This window comes from Lynx rufus, unplaced genomic scaffold (genome assembly GCF_022079265.1).
Source record: "Lynx rufus isolate CCGP_SWC_20201006 ecotype Redwood Valley unplaced genomic scaffold, mLynRuf1.p SCAF_5, whole genome shotgun sequence".
NCBI classification, from domain to species: domain Eukaryota; kingdom Metazoa; phylum Chordata; class Mammalia; order Carnivora; family Felidae; genus Lynx; species Lynx rufus.
Genome location: NW_025814867.1, coordinates 97,653,757 through 97,675,162, shown reverse-complemented (window position 1 = coordinate 97,675,162; position 21,406 = coordinate 97,653,757). Strand labels below are relative to the sequence as shown.

At 34.3% G+C, this 21,406-nt stretch overlaps 1 protein-coding gene across 1 annotated transcript in view; it reads right to left on the bottom strand.

The window, feature by feature from the left end:
* The window catches only part of ZBTB20 (zinc finger and BTB domain containing 20), a 763,926-nt gene that overhangs the window by 620,623 nt on the left and 121,897 nt on the right, over positions 1-21,406 (bottom strand). Inside the window, exon 3 of the mRNA XM_047100214.1 lies at positions 1,635-1,721. The gene's annotated coding sequence lies outside the window, so the exon portion shown is untranslated. The remainder of the gene's footprint in view (positions 1-1,634; positions 1,722-21,406) is intronic.

Below are 21,406 nucleotides of genomic sequence, written 5' to 3'. Positions count from 1 at the left end.
AGTGAAGTACTTTCTTATGATTTGTTTCCTTTCCTCTAAAAGGGGAGTGTAAAAACAACTCTGCTTAATTTAGTCTTGGTTAAAGGTTAAGTATGTTTCCTTTTAGGATAATTGCACTACCAGAGTTTGAGCTTTAAAACAAAATAGTACTGTTTTCAAATCATTCCACATTCTAGAAGCGGCAACAATTTTTTTACACTTTTTTAACTCTTAGAGGAGGCAGTGTCAGAGAGAAAGCTATTTAACGTTCACCTTTACTTCTAAAAATTATCAGATAATTGCACATACATAAACATTCCCTGTAGTGAGGTTTTATTCTAAGTACTTTATGTGTATTTACTTATTTACACCTGACAAAAACTCTAGGTGGTGGGTACCTAGATACCAGATGTCATTTTCCACAGTTTACTGACATTTAAACTAAGGCATAGAGAGATTATGTGATTCACCAAAGATCGCCTCTCTACTGAATGGCAGAACCAGGATGCATTCACAGTCTGGCCACTCATTCTGCACTTCTGCAAACAATATTACGTTTCCAGTGTCATGAGCTGATGGGTTTTCTTGCGTGGTTGTGTATTTAACACAATATAGTCTTCACCACCATGCAAGACACATTCATACTGGTTTTCCCAGACATAAACATTTGAGGAATTGTTCCTAGGTTGCTGACAAAACTGGCACCACCTATGTGCAGCTGGCAATTATATACTGCTGTTCACTTAAATGCCCAGATGGAAAAAAATAAAATGTCACTATGTCAGTAAATGTGGAATCCTACAATAAAATCTGACCCTTCATTTCCTTTTTGGAAAAAGTTCCAGTGAGATACAAAATTCAATGATTGTACAGTCTAAAGGCCAACCAAGACAACAGGATGAATGGCCCATAGTGTCATAATCACAGTTCCCAAAGGTGAGGGCCTACGAGATGCTCCAGTGGCTAAGTTAGCTGCAACAACATGAACATTTCCTTGGCATATCCTTCTCACTGACGGATTGAGAGCTCCCAGAGATAGCGACATACTTGTCTCATCTGCTTTCAGTGCACCAACCTTAATATTTCATGTAGTCCCATAAAGAGCAAAGGGTGGTAAGAAAGGAATAAAGGAAGAGAGAAAGAGAGGAAGAAAGGGAGAGAGCGAGAGAGAGAGGGGAGGGAAGGAAGGAAAGAAGAAAAGAAAGACACAAAGAAAAAAATTCCATTTTTATAGTTTGTACAGAAGAGTTTTCAGTTAAAAATTTGTTCCATTTAATTTTTATTCAATTATTCCTTACACATAAATGCAATGAAGCAGGTACCAGTGAGATACAAATATAAAAGGGCAAAATAAGGCAGAATGTTCAGAGTCCTAAAAATGGTTAAAGATCAGATAAACAGGGAAAAAAAAGCACAGCACAAGGCTAACAGGAATATAGATGCAAGAATGCAGCACAAGAAAGAACCTTGGTAACTGAGGCAGCTTTTCTTCATTAGACCCAGGGATTTTTATGAAGTAATTGATTCCAAAGCAGCCAAGTCAGGCTGGGAATGAAAACCTGGTCAAAATAAAATAACATCTTCAGCAACTTTTGTCTCTAACTCATCCTATATGCCATAATAAAACAAATATTAGGAAATCATCTAGCCATTACCTTATTTCCTGTAGTGATTCCCAATCATGTAGAATATCAATGTGTTTGGTTTATAAAGTCTTCCATAATCTGGTTGTGTTGTGTATTCTGTCTTCCAAATAATAAAGAAATTTTACCCTCCAATCCAATCAGATAAGATTTTAAACCAGTATACATTGATTTGGCAAACATTTATTGAGGCCTATAATATGTTAAGGAGTGTTCATATAATTGAAATCTACATGGTCTGGGAGCCAAACAACGAATGCTAATCTCCAATTTCTCCAAAACTCTATCTCAATGCTTTCTCTCTTTTCTTATTCTTATCCACACATCTCTCCATGGTCTTCCCTTGGACTCAACAAAAAATTGATTCCAATACGATCAGTTCAATCACTCTCATTTTAGCTCAGACACATTTCAGTTTTGAAAATCTGATCATAAAGACATACATACAGAAGGCTATCCTTATGCGCTGTTCCCACTAACACTCTCACACAGACACAAACATGGATCTCAAATTAACATGACACACATAAACTCTTACTAGGATCCAGACACACTTGTCTTCTATCTATGCCTTTATCAAGCCACACTTGTTTGGGGCTTTGGAACTTGGTCTTCTAAGGCTCTTCCCCCAGATCATTTCATGGTGGCTTCCCCTTCTCATCATTCAGTCTCAGCTCAAATGGCACCCCATTATTCTTTATCCCGTTATCCATATTTTCTGACCCAAGTCACTCTTTCCTCCACCATCCAGTTTTATTTTCTTCATAGGTTATCACTCTCTGCAATCATTTTGTTTATTTAAAAACTCATTCACTGTGTGTCTTCCTACATTAGGGATCCTACCAATTTAGCTACATGTAATTCACTGCCAAATCACTTTCCCCTGGCATTATGCCTGGCATACAGTAAGCACTCAAATATCTGAAGAATGAATAAATATATACAAAAATAATTATGGAGTTAATATTCAATCTGTAAATATTTTTACCTACAGTGAACAATATGATTTTTTTAAGTTAAATCCCAGACTGAGGAATGCTCTGCCCCTAACATAATTACATTTAGGAGAAAGATCCAAGATACATTTGATGACACTTGAGAGTTTTAACAAAACAGAGTATCATAGAATTAGACCTAACTTTTCTTAAGACTAACATCATTGCTCTTCTTAACCACAGTTCCCTCTGTATTCCCCCATTAAACCTACTGATATATCATCATCAACATTTATAATGTCAAGAACAGTTGAATTTAACTGAATGAAGGCAGTGACAGTGTCACATATCTCATTTTGGATGTTTATTGCTAAAATGGATGAGTCAATACCCATGAAAGATGGAAGATGCAGGGTACGACTAGACCCTAAGTATAACATGTACAGATTCACTGCCTCCCTCATTCAGTGTACAAATATTCTACCTATGCCCGTATTTGACAAAAATTCTAAATACTTCTAAAGATTAAAAAAAAATCATTCATTTAAACCAGGGATCAGCAAACTTTCTGTAAAAGGCCAAATGATAAACGTTTTTGGCTTTGTAGGTAATACAGTTTTTGTCTCAATTACTCAACTCTGCCATCATCTCATGAAAGCAGCCACAGGAGGAGCGCCTGGGTGGCTCAGTCGGTTAAGCGTCAGACTTCAGCTCAGGTCACGATCTCACGGTCCGTGAGTTCGAGCCCCGCGTCGGGCTCTGGGCTGATGGCTCAGAGCCTGGAGCCTGCTTCCGATTCTGTGTCTCCCTCTCTCTCTGCCCCTCCCCCGTTCATGCTCTGTCTCTCTCTGTCTCAAAAATAAATAAAACGTTAAAAAAAAAAAAAAGAAAGCAGCCACAGGCAATAAATACATAAACAAATGACATGCCTGTATCAATAAAGCTTTACTTACAAAAACTTTGGGATCATCAGGGAAATGCAAATGAAAACCAAATCACCTCACACCTGTGAGAATGGCTATTTTCAAGAAGATAAGAAACAAGAAGGGTTGGTGAGGATGTGGAGAAAAAGAAACCTTTGTGCACTGTTGATGCAAATGTAAATTGGTACAGCCAGTATGGAAAACAGTATGGAGGTTTCTCAAAAATTTAAAAATAGAACTCCCCTATGATCCAGCATTTCCACTTGTGAGTATATCATGAAGGAAACAAAATTACTCTCTCAAAAAGATATCTGCACCCTAATGTTCAGTGTAGTACTATTTACAATAGCTAAGACTATTAGTTGATAGATGGATGAATGGATTTTAAAAAAAAGTGGCATGTATATACAATGAATGGAACATTGTTCAGCCATAAAAAAGAAGGAAATCTTGCTATTTGAGGGCATTATAAGATACGTGAAATAAGTCAGTAGAGAAAGGCAAATATCATATGATCTTATTTATATCTAATGGGATTTTATATATGTGGAATTTAAGAAATGAAACAGATAAACATAGGGGGAAAAAAGGGAAAGGCAAACAAACCATAAAACAGACTCTTAGCTACAGAGAACAAACTGAGGGTTTCTGGTGGGGAAGTAGGTGACGGGATGTGTTAAATGGGTGATGGGTATTAAGGGCACCTGTGATGAGCACTGGGTGTTATATGTTAGTGATGAATCACTAAATTCTACTCCTGAAACTAATATTACCCTATATGTTAACTAATTGGAATTTAAAAAAAACTTAAAAAGTAAATAAAATAAATAACCCCCCCCCAAAAAAAAAAAACAAAAAAACTAAACTCATAGAGACAAAGAACAGATTGGTAGTTGCCAGGGTGTGAAGGAGGGGCGGGGTGGGGCTGGGTGGGTGGGTTGGTTTGTATGTGAAATGAGTGAAGGTGGTCTAAAGGTGCAAACTTCCAGTTATAAAATGAATAAGTCCTGGGGATGTAATGTGTATTATGGTGACTATAGTTAAAATATTATACTGCACATCTGGAAGTTGCTAAGAGATTAGATCTTAAAAATTCTCATCACACATACAAGGTGTTAACTATGTGTGGTGATGGGTGTTAACTAGACTTCTTGAGGTGATCATTTTGCAATATATACATATATCATATCATGTTATATACCTGAAACTAATATACTGTTATATATCAATTATACCTCAATAATAAAAATAAACAGTAGGACAGATTTGTTGACCACTGATCTAAATTCACCAGTAAAGCCTACTGAATTTCTACATAGAGATTTAACAACACAATTTAATTGGAAGGGGTACTATGAGGACTTGTGTCAGAAGCTGTTTTTGTGAGATATGCATGTTGATTTTACATGAATTATAATACTATCTGGGGGAATGATGCGAATGTCAAGGGACCTAAACCCCTCAGGTCACCCTTGTCACTGCCATCTGATCGCACAATCAATTTGGGGGTATTTTTGGCATTACATTTTGGCCTTATATATGATTCATTGTCTTTCCATAAATATCCAATACATCAGATTATTTGTATCCTAACATTAAAATTATTTTTGAAAAGCCACAGTAAATACTTGGTTGAAGTTTAAAAAATATATTCCCTTTATCCATGCTAATTTTGCAATTCTATTTTAAACAACTATTAATTTTGTCAGACATGATTTGTTTGTAATAAACTCATTTTGTTCATTGCTCATGATTCCTTTGTCTTCAAGATGTTTACTGATTTCTCTGCCAGTGTTTTATTGAAAATGTCAGGCTATTTCAAGTTACATTTTCATTACATCTATCATAAGAATTGTTTCTCCTTCAAATTCCTTTAGGTCATCTAAATTTCTCCATTAGAACATACCTTCATATATCCAAAGAACTAAATATCCCTTTACTTGATTCTTATTGATAACTATTCTTAAAAGACATTTTAAATCCATTTTATGCTTCTCAAAATTGTATCCCAACACCAAAATAGCTACACAATTAAACTAAAATTTGGTGCATAAAGATTCCAAATGATCCACATTGATCCACATTGTCATGAGATAAACTATTAATCAGTAACACTATCATTTTCTATTCTCCACTTTACATTTGCTATAATAAATTCTCGTGCCAATCAGCTTTCATTAACCTATCAGCCCTTCTATCTGTGATAACCAATAATCCACCTTTCTGACATCCAATTCTGCTTTCTCTCTTCTGGCTACATAAATCTCTAGAGCCTATGGTGTCAAAATATTTTTTTGGCTTCAACCAGACTACTGTAAAAACACTACAGCTATAACGTTTAAATGTAAAGTTTGCCATTATGTTACATCCGCACATCATACAGCCATGAATTTTAAAATAAAATAAGAAAATATAAGATTTTTAGATAATATTATAAAAACTGCTTCAATTGTATTCAGTATTCAATAAATGAAAACACTTGAGAATTCTAGCAAAAGTAAACCTTGAGATGGTTGAAATATCCATTCTAAATAATGGGAACATTTAGGTAATTGTCTGTACAAAACAAGGATCCGACTTTTTGAGGTCATAAAAAGCTTGACCTTCCCAGGTAAGATGAATGTGGAAAGCTTACCACTAAATTACACAATAGGGATAAGATTATTGAATCTGTCTGCAAAATAACATTCTCAAAATCTTCATAGAGTAAGTGATTCATTAAAGAAATAACTGAAGATTCTTTCTCTTTTGAAAGATATGAAAGAGAATCGCAAAACATTGCAATATTTACAAAAGAGGATGGAGTGCTCATGTCTCACTTGTGAAACATGAATACCTCCTTTATTACCTATGTTCTTGCTATGTATTGAAAATACTGAAGAAAAGCAGTTCCAAAAGAACACAGGTTTGCTGATCCTGGGTTCCTGTTAATATCACATGATAGAGTAGAAGCCTTCACATACAATCAAGATGACAGTTACTTTGTACTCTGAGGGACCAATTTTTCTCTGTAGACATGAGCACAGCACAAATCACAAAGTACCAAAAATTGAGCGTAAGTGCAAACCTCTCAACTTCACTCAGGTAACAGCAAAAGGACAAGTTTAGCTACATATGAAAAGAAATTGGGTCCAAGAAGTTGAAGGGGAGAGCAGACTGGCATTAGGATCATTTATCTGACTCTGTAAGTTCATCTGCCTCACTGAAAAGAATTAAAGCAGCTTTGCCAAATATTTGTCTTGTTTAGCTACAAGCTGTCTTACTGCAATCTCACCCACACCCCATCCTCGCCCTAGCTCCCGTCCTCTCCTCAGCTATCACTTCCTTCATAATGGTCTCTCTTCCCACCTAAACTCTGACCTCTCTCTCCCTCTCCCTCCCATCATGTACACACACACACATACACACACATACACACACACACACACACAAAGAAATACACACTGCGTGATGTTAACTGTTAAAGGATATTTTCTTTGAAAAAAATCACATATGATTATTGATATGACAATACAGAAGTATGTCAGCCACTGAAGAATTACCATGCTATAAACAAACATGACAAAGATTCACATAAAGTGCCTAATGGACCTATAAGAAGTAGTCAGGCTAGTATGAAATGCTATTAATTGCAATAAATATGTCATATTCTACTAGTGATTATATCTCTCCACTTCAAATACACAGATATTTAGGATAATTTTGATAATTAAAAAACTAAGCCAAGTTAGAATGAAAGATAGAAAAGGAAATCTCTGATTGTCAGAAAAGAACAGAGAACTCAAAGGTAGAGCCAAGGGTGGAGCTGAAGCCTTGTTGGACCCTAGAGCATCATATTCACATATACCCAGGTATTTATGATGTTATATGGAATATCAACACCAAAGCATGGGCAACAGACAAGACCTAAATCCAAAGAGAGGCAAGGAGGAACAATTGAAACATGCTTATTAATGGATTCCCCCTCCATAAGGTGTAGAAAAAAATATACTAGCATGGAGAAGCAGTAAAGATGCCTGAATTCTTCTTAGGGCTCTGGGTGGTATAAAGTCACATGAAAGATATTTGAAACCCAGATATGTTCCATAGGCACCTTAGGAGTCAGCATTTACACTATTCTTTTAGAACATAAAATCCAAGTTTAAACATTAACACAAAAACAATCTGGATTTCTTTAGACTCTTATGGGCACAGATCTAGGGTCATGGGATAAAAGAGAATGCCAAAACACTTTGGAAGGAGCCACAGAACTCTCACATAACAAACTCCTTCAACTGAAAAGGAGCTCACCGTAATATCAGAAATAGCTATTCTTTTGTTCATTCAGTCAACAAATATATATTAAATGCCTGTTGGAGGCAAGTATGATTTTCGACCCAGAAGGTAACAATAGTGAATAAAACATTGTTCCTGTCTTCAGCAAGTGTATTTTCCAGTAAGGGAGACAATGAACATAAAATATAAAATACAATGTCCCATACTAACAAATGCCATAAAGAAAAAGCAGGATGAGGGAAAAGAGAGAGAAGTTCTGAAGAGGCAGGTGTTTTTTTCCAGTTTTTATTTAAATCCAAGTTATAACATACAGTGTAATAATGATTTCAGGAGAATTTAATGATTCATCACTTACATATAACATCCAGTGTTCACCCCAAGTGTCCTTAATGCCTATCACCCATTTAGCCCACCTCCCTCCAGCAACCCTGAGTTTGTTCTCTATAGTTAAGAGTCTTATGGCTTATGGTTTGCTTCCTTCTCTCTCTGTGTGTTTGTGTGTGTGTTGTGTGTGTGTGTGTGTCTTTTTGTGAAGAAGCAGGTATTTTAGATAGAATGCTGATAAAAAGGCATTCTAAGGTGAAATTCCGAAAGAACTGTGAACAAAGTGAAAGACTGAATCCCGAGGCAGAAGATACTTCAAGAGATGAGCCAAAAAAAAAAAAATCAGTAAAGATATAGAAGATTTAAACAATATAATTAATAATTTTGAACTAGCTGGTGTGTAGAAACTTTTCCCCTCGAGCCTTGTATGTTCTTGCCAAACTTACGTGTAGTATGTATAAAATTCAACAGTAACTGATCCATAAAAGAAGTCTCAACAAACTCAAAGAATTCATACCCTACAAAGCATGTTATCTGGCCACAATACAATAATATCAGGAATCAAGGCAAAAAGACAATTTAAAAATCCTTATATATTTGGAAACTAAAAAACACATTTATAAATATTCCATGAGTCAAAAAAATCATAATGGAAATATTAAATATTTAAAACTAAACAACAATGAAGACACTACATATCAAAACCTGTGGGATGCAGCTAAAGTGGTACTTAGTAGAAAATTTATGACTTTAAGTGCATATATTACACGTTAAAAATTTCTAAAATTAATTAGTTAAGGATCTAACTTAGCAAGTTAAAAAATAATAGCAGAATAAAGCCAAATAAAGAAGGAAATAAATAATAAAGAATATAACAAGAATTAATGACATAGAACTTATGTACAGTAGAGTACAGTAGAGCTAAAATAGGTCCTTTAAAAAGCTGAAACTGGTTCCTTGAAAAGACAATAAAGTATTGTTTTAAACCATATGAAATTGTCAAAATTCAACCTAATAATAAAATCTATACTGATCAAAATATTATTAATCATTAAATATTAAGCAGGAAGAGGCACTGATTAGAAACTCTAGGAATGAAGAGAATATATCTCTAAAGATAGAGGAAACATTAAAATATTATGAGAGAATATACTAAACAACTGAAGGACAATCAACTTACAAACTGAAATGAAATGGGCAATTTCCCAGAAAAGTGCAACATAACAAAATCAATACAATAAGAAATAGAAAACCTGAGTAACTTTATGATCAATAATTGATAGTAAAAAAGAGAACACAAGAAAGGAAAAGTATAGTCAATCTCACTTAAGAACTTAGATGCAAAAATTCTAAATGAAATAACAAACCAAATAAAGCAAAATGAATGTGCATTTTTATACATATACACATAAATACATAATAATTATAGGAAATTTATCCCAGGAATGTAAGAATTATTCAACATCAGAAAATACAAATACAAAAACACTAATTCAAAAAAATATATGCACTCCCATGTTCACTGCACCATTATATACAATAGCCAAGATATGGACACTACTTAAGTGTCTATCAGTGGATAAATGGATAAAGAAGGTGTGGTATATATACACAATGGAATACTACCCAGCCATCAAAAAGAAGGAAATCTTGCCATTTATGACAACACAGATAGGCCTGGAGGGTATTATACTAAGTAAAATAAGTCAGATAGAGAAAGTCAAATACGATATGATTTCACTTATATTCAGAATCTAAAAAAACAAAACAAAAAAAATTCATAAATACAGAGAATAGACTGGTGGTGACCAGAGGGGAAGGGGTTGGGCAAAATGGGTGAAGGGGTTCAATTTCATGGTGATTGGTAGTAACTAGATTTATCATGGTGATCACTTTGGAGTATATACAAATACCAAGTTATAATGTTGTACACCTTAAACTTATATAATCTTATATACCAATTTTACCTCAATAAAAACAGAAAATATATTGATACACACCATATTACCATATTCAGAGATTAACTGAGAAAAAAACCATCGTTTCTCAAATATAAACTAACAAAAAAAACTCCAAACATTATAAACATAAATAAAAGATATGCAATAGACTAAGAGAAGTTATTTGCAACATATATAACCAATAAAGCATTCCTATCCAAATATATAACAAGCATCAACAAATCATGAAAAACAAAACAAAACAAAAGCATTATAATTTTAAAAACTGCTGAGAGAATACAAATGGAGAAATCAGAGAAAGCAAAACATGTTTGGCCAATAAGAATATGAAGAGAAGCTCAGCTTTATAAAACGATTAAATTAAAGTAACAAATGGATACACTACCGTATCTTCTTATCAAAAGTTTAAAAGTCTATCAATATCGCTAATTGGAAAAGGTATGAAGAAAGGAGAACTCAGAAAAATCTGGAGACCAATTTCTCACACCCTTACCTTTACCTTGTAAAGTTAAAAAATGTATATTCTCTAAACCAGCAATTCAAATACAGAAGTTATCTCACATTTATACAAGGAGATATTTACAAGGATATTTACTGTGACAATGACTGTAACATAAAAAAGAAGAAAGAAAAAAAAGGAAGGAAAGAAGAAAGGAAGAAAGAAGGAAGGAAGGAAATAAAGAAATGAGTGAAGGTGAGGGAATGAAGGGAGGGAAGGGAAGGGAAGAGAAGAAACTTTTAAATGTGTTTCAGTAGGAAATGGATAAATTGTGGCTCAGTCACACAATGGAATAATGCACAGGACTATATACAGCAGCTAAAATGCCTTGGGTCTGTAAGTACCAACATAGATAATCATAAAGATAATGTTAAGTGAAACCAAAATATGCTGTAGAATGACTCAATATTTCTCAGTTCACAAGAACCTTCAATGTCTCATTCTTATTTTTTAACAGAGTCCTTAGTGTCTTAGTAATGTTTTCACAGCAAACTTAGCCTAAAAATATACCTAACAGAACCATTTATTTTGTAGTTTAGTTCTAAGCAACTCAATAAGTATTTATGTCCCAGCCACTTAGTGGTCATACAAAAAATAATAAACACAGATTAAAAGAAAAATATTATGTTAATTCAGCGCTTACATAACCATCCTTAGTTATTATTGGGATGTGTGTACCTGTTGAGCATTGCACAACTTCTCAAGCCTTGGAATCAGAATGGATGTGGCCACCTTTTCTCCCTGTTCTATATCAATTTTCACACAGTTCCTGCTTTCTATGACAGCACTTGACAAAAAAACCAGCTTCTCAAACACATGACACCATCGAGATTAAATTAAATTTATTTTATTAATAATTAAAATATTATTAAATTAAATGCTGAAATTAAAATGTTGAAATTGTGAACTACTTCAAGTTGGTGACTGACCTAATGTTTGAAAAATGTGGAATATTGCCACGTTTCTCTTGAAAATTGAAAATACCCCACAACACACAAGTAGGTTCACTGTGGCACTCTGGGAGCACCTTGGTACCTACATTGGAAACCACAGCATTATAGTAAGGTATGATGTATGTATAACTTTTGTTAATATTCAAAACTACACCAATTTCATGGGGACACACAGGAAAATTTAAAATATAAGATAGTAAAATTATGAACTGAAAGCATATATATTAACCTCAGGAGAACAGTTGTCTCTGTGTAAAAAGATGGGGAAATGTAAACAGGAGGGGAAAAGATAAGGAAGGTAAGGAAAAGATAAAAATGAAAGGAAGGAGGCACAGCAAGAGGAAGACACAGACAAGACTACTAAGAAAAACATACAGGGCACACACACAGAAGGATGAAACAAATAAATAAATTAAAAAAAAAAAAAGTAAAATTTTCATTTTTTTAAAACACATAAACCCTGCTCTACAACTGAGCAAGTTACTTCTCCCTAGAATGTCTTTTCTTCCATCCTCACCCGTCAAGGTTTCCATCTGTGTCCTTCTATGTTCAATTTATCCATCATGCCCCAGTTAAAACAAATCCCTCTCTCTCTCCTGTATTTATGTAGTGCTTTGTAACTCCAAGAGAACACTGTCTTGCAGTAGAGTCGTTGAAAAGTATTCCCCTCTCTATTTATTCTCTGCATTTTGCCTCAGCGCCTACTACAGTGTTTTGCATAATATATATGCTCAGTACATATTTACTGCACTGTACTGAAGTTACATATCAGATATCCAAAAATCAAAGACTTAAATATCCTCTGTTGCAGTGGAGGTAGTATCTTTATTCCATAATTCTACCATTTTCAAAGCACTGTAAGTTATATCTCTTTTGAAATTGCCTTTAGAGACTGCACAAAGCCACACAAGATAAATGGTTTTGTCAGTTCTGTATTAAAAAAAAAATGCCCTCATTGATCATGCAAAACAGACAGGCCATACCCCTAGAATTCTAAGAGTAGTGTGAATGGAGTGGATGGGACAAAGGGCATGCAATTGTGTTGCAGAGTTGGAGGTGAGGAAATGATAAGGGATTTTAGAGAACTGTACCAGTCAGAACAGGCCAGGTTTTGCTATGGCAATAGACTTGTTTCTATTCAGTAAACATGGCTCTAAATTACTCTTGACTATTTCTAAAAATCAAACCAAATTAAAAGTAGTGGTCAGTGAAAATATTCAAAAGTTTATGTTGTTACCTCTAAAGGCAATTCAGGGGCACCTAGGTGGCTCAGTCAGTTAAGAACCTGACTCTTGGTTTGGGCTCAGGTCATGATCTCACAGTTCGTGAGTTTGAGTTCCACATCAGGTGCGATAACAGCACAGAGCCTGCCTGGGATTCTCTCTCTCCCTCTCTCTCTCTGCCCCTCCTTTGTTCTGTCTCTCAACATAAATAAACTTAAAAAAAATAAAAAATAAAGATAAAGGCAATTCAAACACATTAGGATGTTTAGAGCAATGGCTCTACTATTTAAATGAAGAAATATCTCTCAAGATGACTACTTTACAAAGAATAATACTCATTTAGATGCATAAAGTTGCATTACCTAATAGATGGTTGCATTTGTTTAAAAAATATGAGTTTTGGAACATGGAGTTCTTTTTTATGTTATAAAGCGCAAATCAAATTTTATAAAGAAATTATACTTTTAAAATATTTTGCAAGCCATAATTCCATATAACAAGCCACTGTTCCTTAATTTATCTCTTTTTGCAAATCTTACCTTTCCATAAATTAGGTTCTTAAAAAAGGAGATCACCTGAATTATTATGTGGAAATATTCTAATCTCCAGGATAAATTTCTCTTACTTTTTATTCAAACTATTTTGAATACTGTGTCTTAAAGGCCAAAATACTGCCACTGTTCAGAAAAAAAAGGTTCAAACTGCAATCAATTCCTAAATCCTTAGACTGATGTGTAAATTGCATATTTATGTTGATCTGAAAGTCTAGCCATGTTTAAGATGCCTCTTCTCAGTTTTTTGTTTGTTTTTTTAAATGAGGACAAGGACAACATTCTCCATAGAAATGTGTGAAATATTTTAACGTAATACTTAGTTTAACAATGATACGACCATTCTAATTGTAAGAATATACTTTTTTAAAGGATGGTGATTTTTGGGGTATGGAGGAGAGGAAACTAAATAGTAAAAGTAGAACTTCGTGTTGACACTGCAACAGAATGATGGTATTGTCCTTCTTTCAGACCTCCTCAGTGTGTATAGCAGGACACAGGCAAATATGGTTATTTTTGAAAGGATTCATGTTTGCATTCATTATACGAAAATTTTAAAAACTTTTCACAATATAGGATATCATTGAAAAGAGCAGCTTCATTACACAGAAACTTCATTTGGTAATATTTGTAGTATGACATAAATACAGATTTTAATAAACTGTGTGTGCATATATGATATACATAAAAATATATACTGTCCCCATCTTTACAGTAAGATGTTAGACATTATTATGTTACAACATAATAATGCTTTTTCAGTAAGGTTGCTTTTGTTGTTGCTGCTAGACTTCATAGGTTTAAGCCTGACTTCAATGAGAAATCAGAATTATACCAAAAGTTCAAACATGAAGTTCGTTTTACTCACGCAAGTTATTATCCAGGAAAAGAACAGTTAAAGATTTCTTCTAAAAATACCATAAATTAAAAATGGTATTCCAAATATATGAAGGAAGAATCAAATAGCACACATAATATAAAGCTGACTTTTGTCACAAGATAAAAATCGTCTGCTAAAGGACGAGTTATAGAAATAACTAAGAGATAAAAAAACCTGTTGTCCATGACTGCTTCTTGTCCTTTACTCAATCTAACAGCCTGCCAAAAATTTAAATTAGTTTAGAGTTCTACAACTTATAGGACATCCAACCACACAAAGTTAAACTGTAACAATAATGTTCTGCCTCATTATGGTATTAAAAGAAGGTAACATTTAATAGAAGGAAAGCCTTCATTTGTAATAGAACTATTTGATGTAAAATCAATCCACCCCAAACAAATATTTCAGCAAATGTTCTAAAAGATTTACTATATAAGCATAAATAGAAGATTATGAAATATATTTCCATATAGAAAAAGTACATATGTGTAATATATGTTCATTTAAAGAAAGAAATGAATAAATGTAAGGGAGCAAACTAGATTTATGTGTTAGGCAGGAGAGAGAATATAATGAGTACAGTACAATGAAGTCTCTACATTTCATCTTTTCTCTATTACTCTCAAAAAAGACAATTAACTGTTTTTAAAAGAAAAAGAAGAAAAAGAAAATATTTCTTCGCTGAGCTGCTTTTAAGATTCTTTTACTCAAAGTTAAAGACTGTGGCTGCCATCATCTAGTCAGGTCATTAATTTACCTAAATCTGTCTAGACCTCACTATAGTGTTTCTCATTATGTGTCTTCGAATTCATTATCATTCGTAAAGATCTGAAACCTCTGCCACCAAAACCACTTTCATGGGATTTAACAAAACACTTTGAAGGATTTTTAAAACACTGAGGCTAAATTGACTATGTTGATTGACTCTGATTGGTATTATTTTTGGTACTCCATAGATGCAGCATGACCATGCTCACACACATACCAATTTGAAAATATCATTTGTCTTTCTGGTATACACCATAAACCACAACAGGCAGTATATTACCTAAGACCCTGGGTGCTTCAGGTGGCTGAAGACATGTGGCTTTCAGGACTTTACTTCCAAGTACATTTGCAAAAGAGCAACTAATCCTAATGTGGTGTAGTGTTGCCCAGTAATGCCTCGCCTGTCAACTCTTACAGGAAAAATCAAATACTTCATTTCCAAACATCTCTGCTTCTTGAACACACAATTTTAAAATCCTTTTTTGTCAGCTGGACTGCTCTGCACTGACATCTCCGGAATTTTTGTTGTTCTTATTTTTGTTGAGGCATTTTATTTCTTCTCTAATTATTTCTAGCTCCTCCCTGCATTTTTCTTTTATTTACTCAGTTTTTCCTTCTACTGCTTCAGTGCCACCTCTTCAGAGCTTTCTGTCCGACCAGAATTTTTTTTGCAGTTTTCTATAACCACAGGGACTCTCCTGTCGCTTTTGGAAGCCTGGACCGAAGTAGGAAGAGACTACACTTTGTTTCATAAATGTTCCTCAAACATCTTCCACCTGCATTCAGTATATAACCAGACTTTATTTCACATTCCTTCAAATTCCCTTTCCGCCCTCAGTCCATTAATTTTTCAATATAACTTTTATATGAAACAAATGTTCCTAGGCACACTGAAGACTAAAAGAACGAATAAGGTACTCAGATATCGTCTAATTTTCCATGGGTCTAATGTTAACATTGAGACCATTTCAATTTCTATTAAGTCTGTAACTTGTTTTTATTGTATGTACATCATGAATATTTGCTGCTTAAAAACTAAAAAACAGATTGGACATGCATTAAGTGCCTCGGGGCACCCCATATTAGAGAATTCCGCACACTAAATCCCAGACAATTCTCAGCCTTCATTTTGTTTAAAATACAGTAATTTCTTTTGGTGAATCATAAGTCTCTTTTTATTTCTAATACAACCCTTGAATATGATCATTAGTGATTCATCAACAAACTATCTAGGTTCAAAATTAATCCATCTCAAATTGTTTTCTCTGTCAAGAAGAAGGACAGATTTAAACTGCTATCTAAAAGACAGATAGGTAACTAAAGCATTGGGAAAAAATTAGATTTTTCTTTTTTTGTGGCAGTACTTACAAAGTATTTAGTCGTAAGTGAGTAAACAGCTAAGGTTCAAACTATAATTTGACCTCAGCTCAAAGGACAAAAATCACACAATCTAGAAGGGAGAAAAGTTAACACTGTACTAAAATTGTCAAGCAACTTCTAAACTAGATCAATTGCCTTCATAATATTCTCAGAACAAAATGTTCTCTAAGAGCAGATCTGATATGAAGAGCCAAAAAATGGAAAACATTCACTACCAATTTACTGCAGTCACCCATAAACTATTACAAGAACATTACGTATTGGGGTTCAAGCCAGCAAGCTATTAAAGTGGACTGCCCTGGTGTCTTTTAATTTTACTTTAATGCTACCAAAGCATTAATAAGTCCTCGGGGAATTGTACTTATGTTGAAACAGTCTTATCATGTAATCAATTTTTCAAATATTCCAAGACTTTTAAATGTGCTTTATTTCTTTTGTTTCTTGTTGGTCAATGTCATTCCACCTTCACAAATGCCATCATCATTTTTTGTCTGCTCCAAGTCATGCTTTCACTTTGGAAATATATCAATCTAAATGGTGCTAATTGCCATAACTAATGAGTGCCAAGACATCTAGCACCCTTGGCCCCATTGCCACTCTATGTGCTTCTGCTCATGTAGAGATCAAAGAACAAAGGATGGAAAGAATCATCTTCAAAAAATAAAAAGATGTCACATACACACCTTTTTAGATTTGTTTGTATGTTTGGTTTGGTTTTAAACTTTGATTGAGGGCATAAATAACCCTGCTGAAATTACTTTCCTTTATATAGTCGCTGGTTAATTTTAACTTGTTAAAATTTTTCTAACTTAATTTTTTTTCTTATTTAAAGAATAGTAATGCTACTCTGGCAGAACATAATTAACCCAACTATTTAATGCTTTAACTCACTCTTCACTGTTTTCCCTTGGTGGCATAAATTCCAGGCAACTGAGGCATCTTCCAGTAATAATGGAAAATATTAGTGCATAAAAACATCCTACAAAATAAGAAGTCTCTGTAACCTTCATGGATCAAAGCAATGATTCAATTTATAACTGAAATATAAGAGGAAAAAGAACCTTTAGGCACACAAAAAAACTTTAGGCATAAAGCACAAACTTCAAGCATTTTTTTTTTTGGAAAAAGTCACTGAAATATGAATCCCAATGATCTAGGTATTTCTTGCTATTACAAAACTAACCACAACTTAGTAGCATTATGTGAAGTAAATATTAATATATTTTTTGATTATTTAATATTTATATGTGTATGTGTGTACATGTGTGTAAATATACATATCTATCTCAATTATGTTGTGAGATACAGGAGCCATGCTTCATTTTATCACATTGTATCTCATATTGCAGCACAGTGCCTGTAACAGCATTTACTCAACATATATTTGTTGAAGCATTATAAGTAGGTAATAATACAAATGCAATAGTACACAATTCAAACTTTTTAAATCTTTAATATAAAAGAAATCCTGGGGAAACAGTGAGAACATACTTCTTCAATAGGTAGTTCAATTCATACCTCTCCATGCCAACTTATTATGCTTTTTTTCTTGGCCTACTACAATGAAGATTGCCATCTTAAAACATTAATTAATTAATTTATTTTTTCAATAAATGAAATTCATTGTCAAATTGGTTTCCATACAACACCCAGTGCTCATCCCAAAAGGTGCCCTCTTCAATACCCATCACCCACCCGCGCCTCCCTCCCACCCCCATCAACCCTCAGTTTGTTCTCAGTTTTTAAGAGTCTCTTATGCTTTGGCTCTCTCCCACTCTAACCTCTTTTTTTTTTTTTTCTTCCCCTCCCCCATGGGTTCCTGTTAAGTTTCTCAGGATCCACATAAGAGTGAAACCATATGGTGTCTGTCTTTCTCTGCATGGCTTATTTCACTTAGAATCACACTCTCCAGTTCCATCCACGTTGCTACAAAAGGCCATATTTCATTCTTTCTCATTGCCACGTAGTACTCCATTGTGTATATAAACCACAATTTCTTTATCCATTCATCAGTTGATGGACATTTAGGCTCTTTCCATAATTTGGCTATTGTTGAGAGTGCTGCTATAAACATTGGGGTACAAGTGCCCCTATGTATCAGCACTCCTGTATCCCTTTTAAACCATTAATTTATACCATGAACTATCCTTGAAGATATTTATTGGCAATTCGGTCCAAAATAACTTTATCAACCTATCATACAGCAATGAAACAGTATGTTTCTTTTATCTGTGCACACACCATACCTTCTTTTTACCTCATACTGCTTATCTTAATTAGCAGATCTAGAAAAGCTGTTTTATGTTTCTTGTATAACTCTCTCATGTAATTAGTCACATTCTAATCAAACTTACATTAAAATAATAAGCAATGATTTCTACCTGCAATAGCATATAGGGCATCTGAGACTCATCACACAGCAAGTAAATAAACATAGCTCTAGCTAAACTTCTCTGTTCCCCTTGCATGTTTGGCCCTTCATAAAAGAGCTACAAGATGTGATGTCATTAGAACAGCCAGTAAGGTTTTCATCAGAGTTGTTTCCACAGGCTTTTAGAAGCAACTGCAACTTTATAAAGTGACAAGTGATGCCAGACAATGAAGAGCTGGTTTGTTTTGTCCTGTCCTGTTTGGTTGGGTTTCACCAGACTCCTTGACAAGCTGCTTACACCAATGTTTTAATGAGAAATGTTTTAAACCTCAAATAAAAACCCAAAAATTAAACAGAAACAAACAAACAAAAAGACACTGAGAAACATTCTTTGATCAACAGACACTTTGAATTTGGAGTCACCTCTCAGAATTAAACACTAGACTATAACCTCCGTGAGAGCACTATTTTCGTTCACCGTAATAACTGCAGTACCTAGGAAGCCCCATGATTCACAGTAAAACCTCTACAAATATTTACTAAAATGAACTGATTCATACACATACTTTAATGACAAAATACAACAGACCAGTCTAAAGGAGGCAAGCAATTTGAAACTAAAAATGCCCTCTCTTCTTCTACTTTCTGTGTTTTCTGATTAGACAAATTCATAAAATAGGCTGTAGATGAATTGGGGTGGTAATCTAATGTAAACAAAGCCAACAAAAAGAATTTCTCTAGAAACTTCTTTTTGGGACCAAGAAAAAACTTTAAAAACTATATCTGAAATACTAACTTTTTTGTTTATTGTTATTTATTGAGAGAGAGAGAGAGAGAGAGAGAGAAAGCAGGGGAGGGGCAGAAAGAGACGGAGACAGAATCCCAAGCAGGCTCCACACGGTCAGCACAGAGCCCTATGCAGGGCTTGAACTCATGAACTATGAGATCATGACCTGAGCTGAAATCAAGTCGGACACTTAAAGGACTGAGTCACTCTGATGCCTCTGAAATACTAACATTGTTATGAATGAAATTTTATGACATCTGGATTTGCTTCAAAATAACTGGGGGTGGATATGGTTTATCAGCCTCTTATTGATAATTATTGAAGCTATGAGATGTACACATAAGGATTTATTATATATGTGTAAATCTGAGATTTTTCATAATAAATCTTTTTTTAGAAATGAGAACACACATAACATACATTGTGTATTTTAGTATTTTCAAAATAAAATAAAATTAATTTGGAGGCTTCTGACAGAACTTTTCTCAGTCCCCCCAAAGAAAATAATTGCCAGCAATAATTAATAAAATGATGGAACACAACTTCCTTCCATAACTATAGAAAAGTTGTGGCCAAAGAAAGATGGACAACTAACATACCTCCTAATTTGCAACATTCTGTTACATCAGAAATAGTTTTTAAAAACTGAGTGGACAAAATCCTAAACAGAACTTTACTGATAGCCCCCCAGTTTGGAGAACATTTAAGAGAAGTGTGAAAATCTTTAGGTGGGAGTACAGGAATTAAAAAGAGAGGGAGAGAGAGAAAGAACACTAGAAAACCCTTCAAACTTCCTTTGGTGGGAAAGGTAAATGGTCAAGGGTCACCATTATGTTTTTTCTTTACTGGGAAAAAAATAGGAAAAGGAAGACAAAACCATAATAATTTCCCAAAGCTAACTATCTTTACTAATAAATAGGCACTTAGTAGAATGTAAAACAAAAGAGAAAAATAAATAATACAGACTAGTCTGAGGAAAGAGGTGGCTGGAGGGAAAAGCCACATGAACAGGCACAAACAGAGTCCCCATTTGTCAGTTCTAGTCTTTTATGGACTGAATGTTTGTGTCTCCTCCAAGTTCATATGCTGAAATACTAACCCTCAGTATGATGGTATTAGAAGGTGGGGCCTTTGGAAGGTCATTAGGTCGTGAGAGTGAAGCCCTCATGAATGGGATCATTGCTATTTTAAGTTGAGGCCAGAGAGCTACCTTGTTCTTCCCACATGTGAGGGTACAATGAAATGTCAGCTGCTTGGAACCCAGAAGAGGGTTCTCACAGAACCTGACCACGCTGGCACTATGATCTCAGACTTTCAGCTTCCAGAACCATGAGAAGTAAATTTATGTTAATAAGCCAACCTGTGTATGATATCACAAGCTAAGACAAGTATAATTGTAATATCAAAACCCAATAATTTTCACCTGATTTGTCCTCATACTCTAAAAAAGGATGAAAAGGGATGGCCTTAAACAAAAGCTCAGAAGATAAATCAACATGTTTGGATTCACAGAGGGTGGGAAGAGCATCAAAGGGTGTATACCCACACTATTTTTAAACATATATATTGAGGACTATATAGTGGTCTGTATATTGCATATTAAATGAAACAAATGTGTAAGAATAGTACAGAGAAAGAATATGTAGCATGAAAAAATATATCTGAAGAGTATGTTCCAGAAGAAAACCTAACCCAAGAAACATAAGAAAATTGAAGAAGAAAAAAGCGGTCAAAGGATATTAAAACATGGTTCATAGAAAAAAAATATAAATGTCCAAGAAACATATGAAAGTATGTTCAATCTTATATACACACATTTTCCTTTATCAGATTGACAAACTTCTTAAAACTGGATAACATTCAGGGGCACCTGGGTGGCTCAGTCGGTTGAGCATTCTGCTTTGGCTCAGGTCATGATCTCACCGTTTGTGAGTTTGAGCCCTGCATTGGGCTC